Source organism: Ranitomeya imitator, chromosome 1 (genome assembly GCF_032444005.1).
Source record: "Ranitomeya imitator isolate aRanImi1 chromosome 1, aRanImi1.pri, whole genome shotgun sequence".
Taxonomy (NCBI): Eukaryota; Metazoa; Chordata; class Amphibia; order Anura; family Dendrobatidae; genus Ranitomeya; species Ranitomeya imitator.
In genome coordinates, this window is record NC_091282.1 from 915,897,512 (window position 1) to 915,909,931 (window position 12,420).

General features: G+C 49.7%; 1 protein-coding gene across 1 annotated transcript in view; it reads right to left on the reverse strand.

Annotated features, from left to right (window-relative positions):
* Positions 1-12,420, reverse strand: part of ADAMTS3 (ADAM metallopeptidase with thrombospondin type 1 motif 3) — a 377,062-nt gene that overhangs the window by 18,036 nt on the left and 346,606 nt on the right. The gene's annotated exons all lie outside the window — the stretch shown is intronic.

Below are 12,420 nucleotides of genomic sequence, written 5' to 3' on the forward strand. Positions count from 1 at the left end.
TTTTTTCTAGACTAAATAATCCTAATTTCGCTAATCTATCTGGGTATTATAGTTCTCCCATCCCCTTTATTAATTTTGTTGCCCTCCTTTGTACTCTCTCTAGTTCCATTATATCCTTCCTGAGCACCGGTGCCCAAAACTGGACACAGTACTCCATGTGTGGTCTAACTAGGGATTTGTACAGAGGCAGTATAATGCTCTCATCATGTGTATCCAGACCTCTTTTAATGCACCCCATGATCCTGTTTGCCTTGGCAGCTGCTGCCTGGCATTGGCTGCTCCAGGTAAGTTTATCATTAACTAGAATCCCCAAGTCCTTCTCCCTGTCAGATTTACCCAGTGGTTTCCCGTTCAGTGTGTAATGGTGATATTGATTCCTTCTTCCCATGTGTATAACCTTACATTTATCATTGTTAAACCTCATCTGCCACCTTTCAGCCCAAGTTTCCAACTTATCCAGATCCATCTGTAGCAGAATACTATCTTCTCTTGTATTAACTGCTTTACATAGTTTTGTATCATCTGCAAATATCGATATTTTACTGTGTAAACCTTCTACCAGATCATTAATGAATATGTGAATAAGTCGATTTTTGAAAAAACAGGATCCAGCCAATTTTTCTGCTGGACCCTGTTTTTTCCCATAGACTTGTATTAGCGACAGATTGTGACGGCTGGCCATCTGTTTCATCCGTCGTGCACTGGATGTGTCGGAAAACTGCTGTTTGTCGGGCGGAGAAAATGTTCAGAGGAACGTTTTTTCTGCACGTCGGAAAATCACTCAGCGACGGGTTCTGCGCTGCCCATCGTTGGCTATAATGGAAGCCTATGGGCACAGGATCTGTTGCTGACTGTGAACATCAGGAATCCAGAGACAGGTTCTGTCTTTTGAAACTGAGCATGCCTGGAAGAATTTCCTGTCAGGGAAATTCTCTCTTGCTTGCTCTCTCTCTCTTTCTACTATTGATGCTGCCTATGCAGCATCAATAGTAACAAGATATAATGTTAAAAATAATTAAAAAAATAAAAAAATCGCAATATTCTTACCTTCCGGCGTCCCGCACAGCGTTACCGATGCTCGCGATGCTCCCGGTAGCTAGCGTTCCCATGGATGCATTGCGAAATGACCCGATGACGTCGTGGTCTCGCAAGACCGCTACATCATCAGAGGTCATTCCACGCAAGGCAATACTGGGAACAATAACTGCCGAGAGCCGGAAGGTAAGAATATTGTGATTTTTTTATTTTGTTTATTATTTTTAAACCTAGTTTGTGTTGTGTATGCGTTTTCGCAGTGGAAAACCGCTGCGAAGACGCATACTCAACAGGTGCACATAGCCTCGACGGGTCCGTCAGAAAAATGGGCCCAGTGCACGAGTTTTTTACAATCTGCACAGGATCCGTCATTTCAACATTTTGACTGATCCTGTGCAGATTGTAAAAACGGAAGTGTGAAAGAAGCCTAAGACTTTAGGACGAGAAAAGTAAATTCAACTGTGGCATTAGTTTACAGTTATAAGCATTTCAAATTAGCTCTCGTTCAGAAAAAGAGAGTAAGGGGGCATGTGTTGTGTATGTGTAGTAGTTGTATGCGTGGTCTGTGAATGTGTGTGGAGTGTATTGTCTTCTGCGTGTGTTCTTTGTATGGGGTTGATTCAGTGTTATGTGGTTTTTGCATGTGTAGTATTTTGTGTGTTGTGTGTGTTTTGTGTGTGGTGTGTGATGAGTTTAAGGGTGCATGTGTCGTGTGTATGTGTAGTATTTGCAAGTTTGTGGTGTGTATTGTGTGCTGTGTGTTGTTTGAATGGGGTTCATGCATGTGTTATGTGTTGTGTGTGTATGTTTAGTATTTATATGCGTGTTGTGTTTATTGTACGGGTGCTGTGTGTGCTGTGTGTGGTGAGTATGTGTTTTTTGCATGGTGTGCATGTTGTGTATGTGATGTTAATGTTGTGTGTGTCAATATGTTTTATTGAATATTATTTACAGCATATAGATATAGGAGAGATTCTGTTAGCTGGTGTAGGACTGTGATTGTTATAAGAGTTTTAATTTATCTTTTTTACTACATCATATTTTTGGCACTGCGCTGTGGTTTTAAGTTCTACCATATGGTTAGTAAAATTTTTCAGACTGCACAACGCTCCTGTTCTTAAAATCGCCGCTGATGGAGGAGCATGTGACCAAATCCATCAGCTTCCTCATATTAAAACAATGCCGATGGGAAAGATGTTTTTAATTGGAGGAGGCAGCCGGTGGAGGAGCATGTGACCAGATCAATACATTTTGAGAACAGGATTGCTGTGTAATCTGCGAAGATGGCCGTACTAATAAGCAGGAGTTCCAAATAATCATGTCCCAAGGCACATTAAAGGGGTTGTCCACTACTAGGACAACCCCTTCTTGATCAAAATGTTTGGGGCCGATAAAGTCATAAAGCCTATACACACCTCCCGTGTGTTAGGAGTCGAGTTTCCTCTGCTGCACAGGGGGAGTCTCGATCCGTGTCTGCTGCGGTCTCCCATTCGGTATCGGCCGCAGTGGGCTCTGCTCAGCGGAGACGTCACTCCCAGCGTCTCGCTGGGGCTGATTCGGTGCATAGGGTCACTACTGCCTTTTCTGGCTTTCCTATGGTACCCTGCACTGATCTGCGGCGAGCGAGCCTCTCTGGGACTAAGTCCTTGTTTACTCACACTGAGCATGCCCAGGGCAGGGTCTCCCATTGGAGGTCGAGGGCCACATGTTCGGTCACATGCTCAGGTGCTGCAGTACATTCCATTGGTCCTTCTGGAAGGTCCTGAAAGGGCAAAACATGCTCAGGTACTGCAGCACTTTCCATTGGTCCTTCTGGAAGGTCCTGAAAGGGCAAAAACTTCAGTAGCAGCTTCCTGTGCTGCAACTATATAAACTGCGCATGACCGCACGGCCATGCGCTAGTATCGTCTTATGCTATATGCTTTGCGCCAATGTGGTCATGTGTTTGAATGTGTTCAGGGACCCGGCTGAAATAAGCCCCTAAAATGCTGGCACCTCCGGCGAGGAGATTGTGTTTAAGTGTGTTCAGGGACCCGGCTGAAATAAGCCCCTAGAATGCTGGCATCTCCGGCGAGGAGTTTTGTATGCATGCATGACCACTCACTGCTCACATCTGGGTAGTTGGCCTGTGCCTCTGTGAAAGTCTAACAGGGCACAGAGCTTTCCGCTCGCGTTTACTCTGTGAAGCTAACAGAGTTGGTATATACCGCCATATAGAGCAGCCATTATTTAGCAGCAGGTGCTTTCCTGCACGGTGGATCCCGGGTTGCGAACGCACCAATTCCATTTAATAAATTATATATTTGGTGTGTTCCGCCAACCCTAACAGTATACTAGCGCCAGGATCTGGCTAAGTAATGGCGGATGAACAGCGATTGCAGGGGTACATTCAGCTGCTGGAGGGCCGGTTGGCGTCTCTTGAGCGGGCAACCTCGGCGGTGGAGGTTACCGCAATAGCTGTTCAGGCTGCTAGCGTGGCTGCAGCAGCTTTGCCCACTGCCACCTCTGTTCCGACCCTATCTCACCTTCCTTTGCCTGAGAGATACTCTGGGGACAGTAAGTCCTGTAGGGGTTTCGTGAGCCAATGTGGTATACACCTCGAGCTTCTGGATGCACGTTTCCCTACTGAGCGGGCAAAGGTGGGATTCATAATCTCTCTCCTGTCGGACAGAGCGTTGGAGTGGGCTACGCCGCTGTGGGAGCGCAACGATCATGTGGTGCGGAGTGTTCCTAGGTTTCTGGACACTCTGAAACAGGTCTTTTTAGGACCTCAAGTCACCCATGATACAGCGCTCCAACTGCTGGCTTTGACTCAGGGTTCAACCATGGTCAGCCATTTTGCTGTTCACTTCCGGACATTAGCGTCTGAGTTGGAATGGCCAGATAAAACCCTCATTCCCGTATTTTGGAGGGGGCTGGCTGACCATGTGAAGGACGCTTTGGCCACTAGGGAGATTCCCGCCACACTGGAGGAGCTCATAGCCGTATCTACTCGTACTGACCTCCGTTTTAACGAGCGGAGGTTGGAGCGAGCTCAGTGTAGGCAGAGGTTTCGGCTGGCTCCCACCTTCGCCAAACCTTTGGAATCTCCAGTCCAGGCATCCGAGTCACATGAGGCCTTAGAGGTGACACGAGCGGGATCCAAGTCTCAGTCTGCCCGTGCACATAAGGTCCGTCATGTTTGCCAGCAGTCAGGACACCTTGCCTCCAAGGGTCCTCAGCAGTCGGGGAAACGTCAGCGTCTAGTGGCAGTTGGAGGAGGTACACTAGACACGGCGACGTTTGCCTCAAAGTTGTCCTTCAAGGGGACAATTACCATAGGCCCATCCACTCTTATGGTCGAGCTATGCGTGGATTCTGGGGCAGAGGGTAACTTTATGTGTTCCGCTTTTGCCCAGCGTCACGCAATACCCTTGGTGATGCTCGCCAAGCCGCTAACCGTTCGAGTGGTAAATGGGTCAACTCTACCTTCACAGAATACCCACCAAACCATTCCTTTCACGCTATCTGTGTCTCCATCACATCAGGAGATAATCTCCCTATTAGTCATTCCTGAGGGAATTGATGAGGTCCTGTTGGGGATACCATGGCTTCGCTACCATTCTCCTCATATTGAATGGTCCTCTGGGAGAATTTTGGGTTGGAGTAAATCTTGCGAGGGTAGATGTCTGAGGGAGTGCGTTCAGGTTGCTACTACACAGGTACCCGCAGATCTTTCCTCTCTCCCCAAGCACTATTGGCCCTATGCAGACGTGTTCTCCAAAAGAGCTGCGGAGACCCTTCCGCCTCACCACCCCTATGACTGTCCTATTGACCTCTTGCCTGGTGCTGAGCCTCCCCGGGGTCGAGTCTAACCGTTATCTCTCCCGGAGACGGAGGCAATGTCCCAGTACATCCAGGAGAATCTGGCAAGAGGATTCATTAGGAAGTCAGTGTCACCGGCAGGGGCAGGGTTCTTCTTCGTACAGAAGAAGACTGGAGACTTACGTCCATGCATAGACTACAGGGGTCTTAACGCCATCACCGTTAAGAACAAGTACCCACTACCCCTGATATCTGAGCTGTTTGATAGGCTACGGGGAGCGAGGGTATTTACAAAGTTAGATCTGCGGGGTGCTTACAACCAGATTCGCATCCGTGAGGGGGATGAATGGAAGACGGCTTTTAACACCAGGGATGGGCACTATGAATATCTGGTGATGCCCTTCGGGCTCTGTAATGCCCCAGCCGTTTTCCAAGACTTTGTGAACGACATCTTCCGGGATATGCTCACCACCTCGGTCGTAGTCTATCTGGATGATATTCTCATCTTCTCTCCAGATATTGACTCCCATCGGAGAGATGTTCGCAAAGTCTTCGACCTCTTACGGGCAAACTCCCTCTACGCCAAGTTGGAGAAGTGTGTGTTTGAGCAGGAGTCCTTGCCTTTCCTTGGTTATATCATCTCTGCCCAGGGTTTGGCTATGGATCCTGCCAAGCTACAGGCTGTAATGGACTGGCAGGAACCCCATTCTCTTAAAGCGGTGCAGCGCTTTATGGGGTTCATTAATTACTATCGCCAGTTCATTCCACACTTCTCAACTTTGGTAGCTCCCTTGGTTGCCCTCACCAAGAAGGGAGCAAATCCCAAGTTGTGGTCAGAGGAGGTCTCCAAAGTCTTTCTCTCGATCAAGTCACACTTCGCTAGCGCTCCCATCCTACATCGCCCTGATGTTGATAAGCCATTTATCTTGGAGGTGGATGCCTCATCCGTTGGTGCTGGAGCAGTCCTTTTCCAAAAGGATGCTCAAGGTCAGAAGCATCCTTGCTTCTTCTTCTCCAAGATCTTCACACCAGCGGAGAGGAATTATTCCATCGGGGACAGGGAGTTGCTGGCCATGAAGTTGGCTTTTTAGGAGTGGAGACATCTCTTGGAGGGAGCTCGCTTTCCCTTCCAAGTCTTCACTGACCACAAGAACTTGGTGTATCTGCAAACGGCCCAGCGGCTGAATTCTCGCCACGCTAGATGGTCCCTGTTCTTCTCCCGGTTCCATTTTACTCTCCATTTCCTCTCCGGGGAGAAGAACGTTCGTGCCGACGCTCTCTCCCGCTCCGTGGTGTCATCGGAGGAGGAGGAGGTGGAGCCTCGGCTTATTGTCCCTTCTGAGAGCCTGAGAACTGTAGCTCCGGTTTCGCTAGAGTCTGTGCCCCCGGGCAAGACTTTCGTACCAGCTAACTTGCGACCGGAGGTTCTCTCTTGGGCTCACTCCTCCAGAGTGGGTGGGCATTTTGGGACCAAGAGGACATCTGAGCTTCTGGCGAGAACATACTGGTGGCCGGCATATGGCCCGAGATGTCAAGGACTATATTAAGGCGTGCGTTTCTTGCGCCCAGAATCGGTCTCCTCGACAACGACCTGCTGGGTTGCTTTACCCTCTACCGGTGGCAGACAGGCCCTGGGAGATGGTCGGGATGGACTTTGTGGTGGGTCTACCCAAGTCGCGTGGCTGCTCCATTATTTGGGTTGTCACCGACCATTTCTCCAAGATGGTGCATTTGGTGCCGCTTCCTCGGTTACCCTCAGCACGGGCCTTGGCGGTGTTGTTCATTAAACACGTTTTCCGTTTGCATGGTATGCCTGATAAGATTGTCAGCGATCGGGGTCCCCAGTTCGCATCTTGATTTTGGAGAGAGCTCTGCCGTTTACTCAGCATAGAGTTAAACCTCTCCTCTGCATACCATCCCGAGACGAATGGGTTGGTGGAGAGAACCAACCAGACTCTGGTGACATATTTGCGACATTTCGTCTCTGCTAGGCAGGATGACTGGGCATCTTTGCTACCTTGGGCGGCATTTGCCCTGAACAACGCCGTAGCCGATTCCACTGGTCAAACTCCTTTTCTCCTTAATTACGGCCAGCATCCGCGTGTCCCTGTGCCCATGCCCGTGTCATCCACCGATTCTAGGGTGGCAGACTGGGTGGTGGAGGCACGTGACATCTGGGACCGCACACAGGATGCCATCCGGGCCTCCAAGGAGAGAATGAGGGTTTTGGCTGATACACACCGGCGCCCCGCCCCGGTCTTTGCTCCTGGCGACTTAGTGTGGCTCTCCGCCCGTAACATCAGGCTGCGAGTTGAGTCCACTAAGTTTGCTCCTCGCTACATTGGCCCGTTTAAGGTTCTGGAACAGGTCAACCCTGTGGTCTACCGTTTGGCTATTCCTCCACGCCTTGGTATCACCGATACTTTCCACGTTTCCCTCTTAAAGCCCGTTCATTTGTCCCGGTTTTCCGAGTCATCTGCTGGGACATCGGGTTCATCCACGGATGAGTTTGAGGTGAATGCTATTGTGGGGTGCAAGGTGGTACGTGGCAAGAAATTTTATCTGGTGGACTGGAAGGGTCACGGCCCAGAGGATAGAACCTGGGAGCCTGTGGAGCACATTCGGGCTCCGCTGCTTATCGCAGCTTTTGAGCGTAGTGAGGCTCAAGGAGGGGGGGGCCCTAGGAGGGGGGGTAATGTTAGGAGTCGAGTTTCCTCTGCTGCACAGGGGGAGTCTCGATCCGTGTCTGCTGCGGTCTCCCATTCGGTATCGGCCGCAGTGGGCTCTGCTCAGCGGAGACGTCACTCCCAGCGTCTCGCTGGGGCTGATTCGGTGCCTAGTGTCACTACTGCCTTTTCTGGCTTTCCTATGGTACCCTGCACTGATCTGCGGCGAGCGAGCCTCTCTGGGACTAAGTCCTTGTTTACTCACACTGAGCATGCCCAGGGCAGGGTCTCCCATTGGAGGTCGAGGGCCACATGTTCGGTCACATGCTCAGGTGCTGCAGTACATTCCATTGGTCCTTCTGGAAGGTCCTGAAAGGGCAAAACATGCTCAGGTACTGCAGCACTTTCCATTGGTCCTTCTGGAAGGTCCTGAAAGGGCAAAAACTTCAGTAGCAGCTTCCTGTGCTGCAACTATATAAACTGTGCATGACCGCACGGCCATGCGCTAGTATCGTCTTATGCTATATGCTTTGCGCCAATGTGGTCATGTGTTTGAATGTGTTCAGGGACCCGGCTGAAATAAGTCCCTAGAATGCTGACATCTCCGGCGAGGAGTTTTGTATGCATGCATGACCACTCACTGCTCATATCTGGGTAGTTGGCCTGTGCCTCTGTGAAAGTCTAACAGGGCACAGAGCTTTCCTCTCGCGTTTACTCTGTGAAGCTAACAGAGTTGGTATATACCGCCATATAGAGCCGCCATTATTTAGCAGCAGGTGCTTTCCTGCACGGTGGATCCTGGGTTGCGAACACACCAATTCCATTTAATAAATTATATATTTGGTGTGTTCCGCCAACCCTAACACCGTGTGAGCGCTGTTGCCATGGTGTCGACACTCTGTGTCCCGGCGCTCGCATGTGGTTGCTGTGACACATGGTGAAGGCGCCCAATCAGTGCCAGTGTCACTCTCACTGCCTCCTGTCAAATTGAGGAGGAAGAGAAAGTCTGAGATCAGCTGCAGCCCGGACTTCCTCTTCATGTTCAATTTGTCTGAAGACAAGGACAGTGACGCCAGCGCTGATTGGGCGCCAGCATCACGTTTAACTGTGTCAAGTGAGCCCTGGGAGACTGAGTGTTGACACCGGAGGAGTGGCATCGGCGGTGGAGGTGAGTATACGTTTTTATTTTCTGAAGGCCAAGCAAGGAGTACAAGAAGAAGTTGTCCAAGTAGAGAACAACTTCTTTAACTCTCCAAAATGGAGATTTGTACTGGTCTTGTGGTGTAAAACAGACTTAGCTCTAAAGAGTAGTCAATCCATAGGATACAGTACTGGCAGCAATCCAGAATCAGCTCTGAAAGCAGATTTTATGGACCCCATTACTTTCTACTTTAAAACTTGAGAAAGTGCAACCAAAAACATGGATTAAATCTTGTATGCAGTACTATTTATTTTTACAATTATTAGAAAACAGGGATTTTTGTGTACTCACCATAAAATCCTTTTCTCCGAGACACTCATTGGGGGACACAGGACCATGGGTGTATGCTGCTGCCCCTAGGAGGCTTACACTAAGTGAATACGAAAAAAGTTAGCTCCTCCTCTGCAGTATATACCCTCATGCTGGCTCCACAAGGACCAGTTCAGTGCAAAAGCAGTAGGAGAACAAAAAATGAATCTAATACAAGGTACAACATGTGTAAAAAAAAGACCCAAATATCAAACAGAGCCATCAGGCCAAAGGGCAGGTGCTGTGTCCCCAATGAGTGTCTTGGAGAAAAGGATTTTACGGTGAGTACACAAAAATCCCTGTTTCTCTTTCACCTCATTGGGGGACACAGGACCATGGGACGTCCAAAAGCAGTTCCTGGGTGGGAAAATGACCCAATGGAATAAGCCACAAATACCAACTGTCTATAGGTGTGCTACCACCGCCTGCAGAATTTTTCTGCCCAGACTTGCCTCTGCTGAGGCCTGAGTGTGGACATTGTAATGTTTTGAAAATGTATGCAGGCTAGACCAGGTTGCAGCCTTGCAAACCTGCTCTGCCAATGCCTGGTGCCAAAGGGCCCAAGAGGTGCCCACCCACCGCGTGGAGTGTGCTCTGATCCCTGCTGGAATAGGCTTGCCTCTGACGTGGTAAAATTCCTCAATCGCCGAACGAATCCACCTGGCTGTAGTTGACTTTGAAGCAGCAAATCCCTTCTTGTGACCCTAGGGGGAGCACGAACAGCATGTCCGTCTGGTGAAAGGGTGCTGTCCTTGACACATATCTTCTGAGAGCTCTTACTAGATCCAAAGTGTGAAGGGCCTTTTCCACCCGGTTCCGGACAAAACGAGGGCAAGACAATATCCCCGTTAATGTGAAAAGAGGAAACGACCTTTGGGAGAAACGAAGGGGCTGGCCTTAGAACCACTTTATCTGTGTGAAAAATCGAAAATGGAGCTTGGCAGGAAAGAGCAGCCAACTCCAAAACCCGCCTGATAGACATTATTGCGACAAGAAAAACAATCTTCCATGAGAAGTAAGTTAACGAGACATCCTGTAGAGGCTTGAAGGGAGATTCCTGTAGAACACCTAGGACCAGGCTAAGGTCCCACGTGTCCAGGGGAGCTCTATAGGGAAGTACCACAAGGAAGACCCCCTTAATGAAAGTCTTCACCTGCAGTTTGATGCAATCCTGCACTGAAATAAGACGGACAAGGCTGAGATCTGTCCTTTCAGGGAACTTGGCGCTAGACCGAAGTCCATGCCGGTTTGAAGAAACTCTAAAATGTTAGGAATGGAAAGAATGAGTGGAGGACGACCGCGGTCTCTGGACTACGCAAAAAAGAACTTCCAGGTGCGGTGATAGAGCACTAATCATCGTGGTAACTACATCCCAGGAGAACCCGGCCAAGGTCAGGACCCAGGATTCAATGGCCAATCCATTAAACACAGAGCCCCTGAGTTCTGATGGTAGATCGGACCCTGGGAAAGTAGGTCCAGTCTATCCAGTAGCCGCCACGGGAACTTGGCAACTAGTTGCATTAGCTCTGCATACTATGCCCGACAAGGCCAGTCTGGGGTGACTAGGATTACTGGGACCCCTTCCGAATTGACCTTCAGGATGACTTTCGGAAGCAGCGGCAATGGCGGAAACGTGTATGGTTGCCGGAACTGATTCTATGGAAGGACCAAGGCATCCACGCTAATAATGGTCTTTGGGTCTCAGGATCGAGCGACAAACTCGGGCACCTCGGTGTTTAACATGGAGGCCACAAGATCCACATCCGGGGTTCCCCAGCATTGACAAATCTGCTGAAGAACCTCTGGATGGAGACCATTTCCCAATGAGAGACCCTGCTGGCTGAGAAAGTCCGCTGCCCAGTTCTCTACGCCTGGTATGTGAGCTGCTGAGATCACTGAATGGTTTATCTCTGCCCAGCAGAGGATGTGCTCTACTTCGCGCATGCTCGCTCTGCTGCGGATGGCCCCTTGGTGATTGATATAAGCCACGGCCTTGACATTGTCTGACTGAATTCAGACTGGGCGCCCCGCCATAAATCCCATCGAATTGCCCGAATTTCTAGGAGATTGATTGGAAAGCGTGACTACCGAGGCGACCAACGCCCCTAAGCCGAGTGGTGATGGAAAACAGCTCCCCAGCCGAGGAGACTGGCGTCGGTAGTGACCACCAGCCAATGATCCGGGGAGAAGCGTTTCCCTTGAAGGAGGGAAGAACTCAGCGTCTACCACCTGAGTGCCTTCCTGACCCGGGCGGACAGAAAGCACGGGTGGTCAAGAGAAAACGGCCTCTTGTCCCAGATTGCCAGCAGTGCATGCTGCAAGGGGTGGAGGTGAAACTGGGCAAATGGAACAGCTTCCATTGCCGCCACCATTTTTCCTAGGACCCTCATGCCAAATTGGATGGAACGAGGAATTGGCCGACGGAGTGCCTGAACTCCCAGATGAATGGCTAGGACCTTGAGGGAGAATCACCAACCTTTGGGAGGTGTCCAAGATCATTCCTAAGAAGGAAATTTTCTGAGCTGGGACAGAAGAAGACTTGCTCAAGTTTATGAGCCACCCCAGGCAGTGCATCCAACATGATGTAGACGCATTCTTTGCAAGCCTGAAAACACGATCAGGACATCGTCTAAGTATGGCAAGATGACAATGCCCTGAGAATGCAGAATGGACATGACGGCCGCCATGACCTTTGTAAACACCCTGGGAGTGGTGGCTAGTCTGAAGGGCAGGGTTGTAAACTGAAAGTGTAGCCCACGGACAGCAAAACCCAGGAACCTTTGATGAGAGGGAAAAATGGGAATATGAAGACAGGCGTCTTGGATGTCAATAGTCGCCAAGAACTCACCTTTTTCCATCAAAGAGATGACAGAGCAGAGGGACTCCATTTGGAAACGTGATTTTTACGAACCTGTTCAGGAGCTTTAGGTCCAGAATGGGCCTTATAGTTCTGTCCTTTTTTGGAACCACGAACAGGTTCGAGTAGAACCCCAGGAATCTTTTGTTTTTCAGCACAGGAATGATAACCCCATTGACTAGATGACCTGAAAAAAGGATCGGGCGTGTGCCTCTACTTTGGGGGTACAGGAAAGAAAAAAAAAATTTGGGGGGTGTGAGCAAAACTCTATTTTGTATCCGGAAGACATCAGATCTCTAACCCATGCGTCAGAAATGACACGGAGCCAGACGTTGCGAAACCAGAGCAGGCGACCGCCTACTCTGCTGGTGTCGACCGGAAAGAGTCTCAAGTCATTTGGTTGAAAATCTGTGGGACCTGGATCCCTTAGATCTGGACTTGTTGGGATTGTTCTTCCACAATGGGTTGGTTTTGTAAGAGACTTGATGATCTCTGTCATCCTGAGTGGGGCGGCCCGAGCCAAAGGGATTGGATGAGGTGGCCCACCC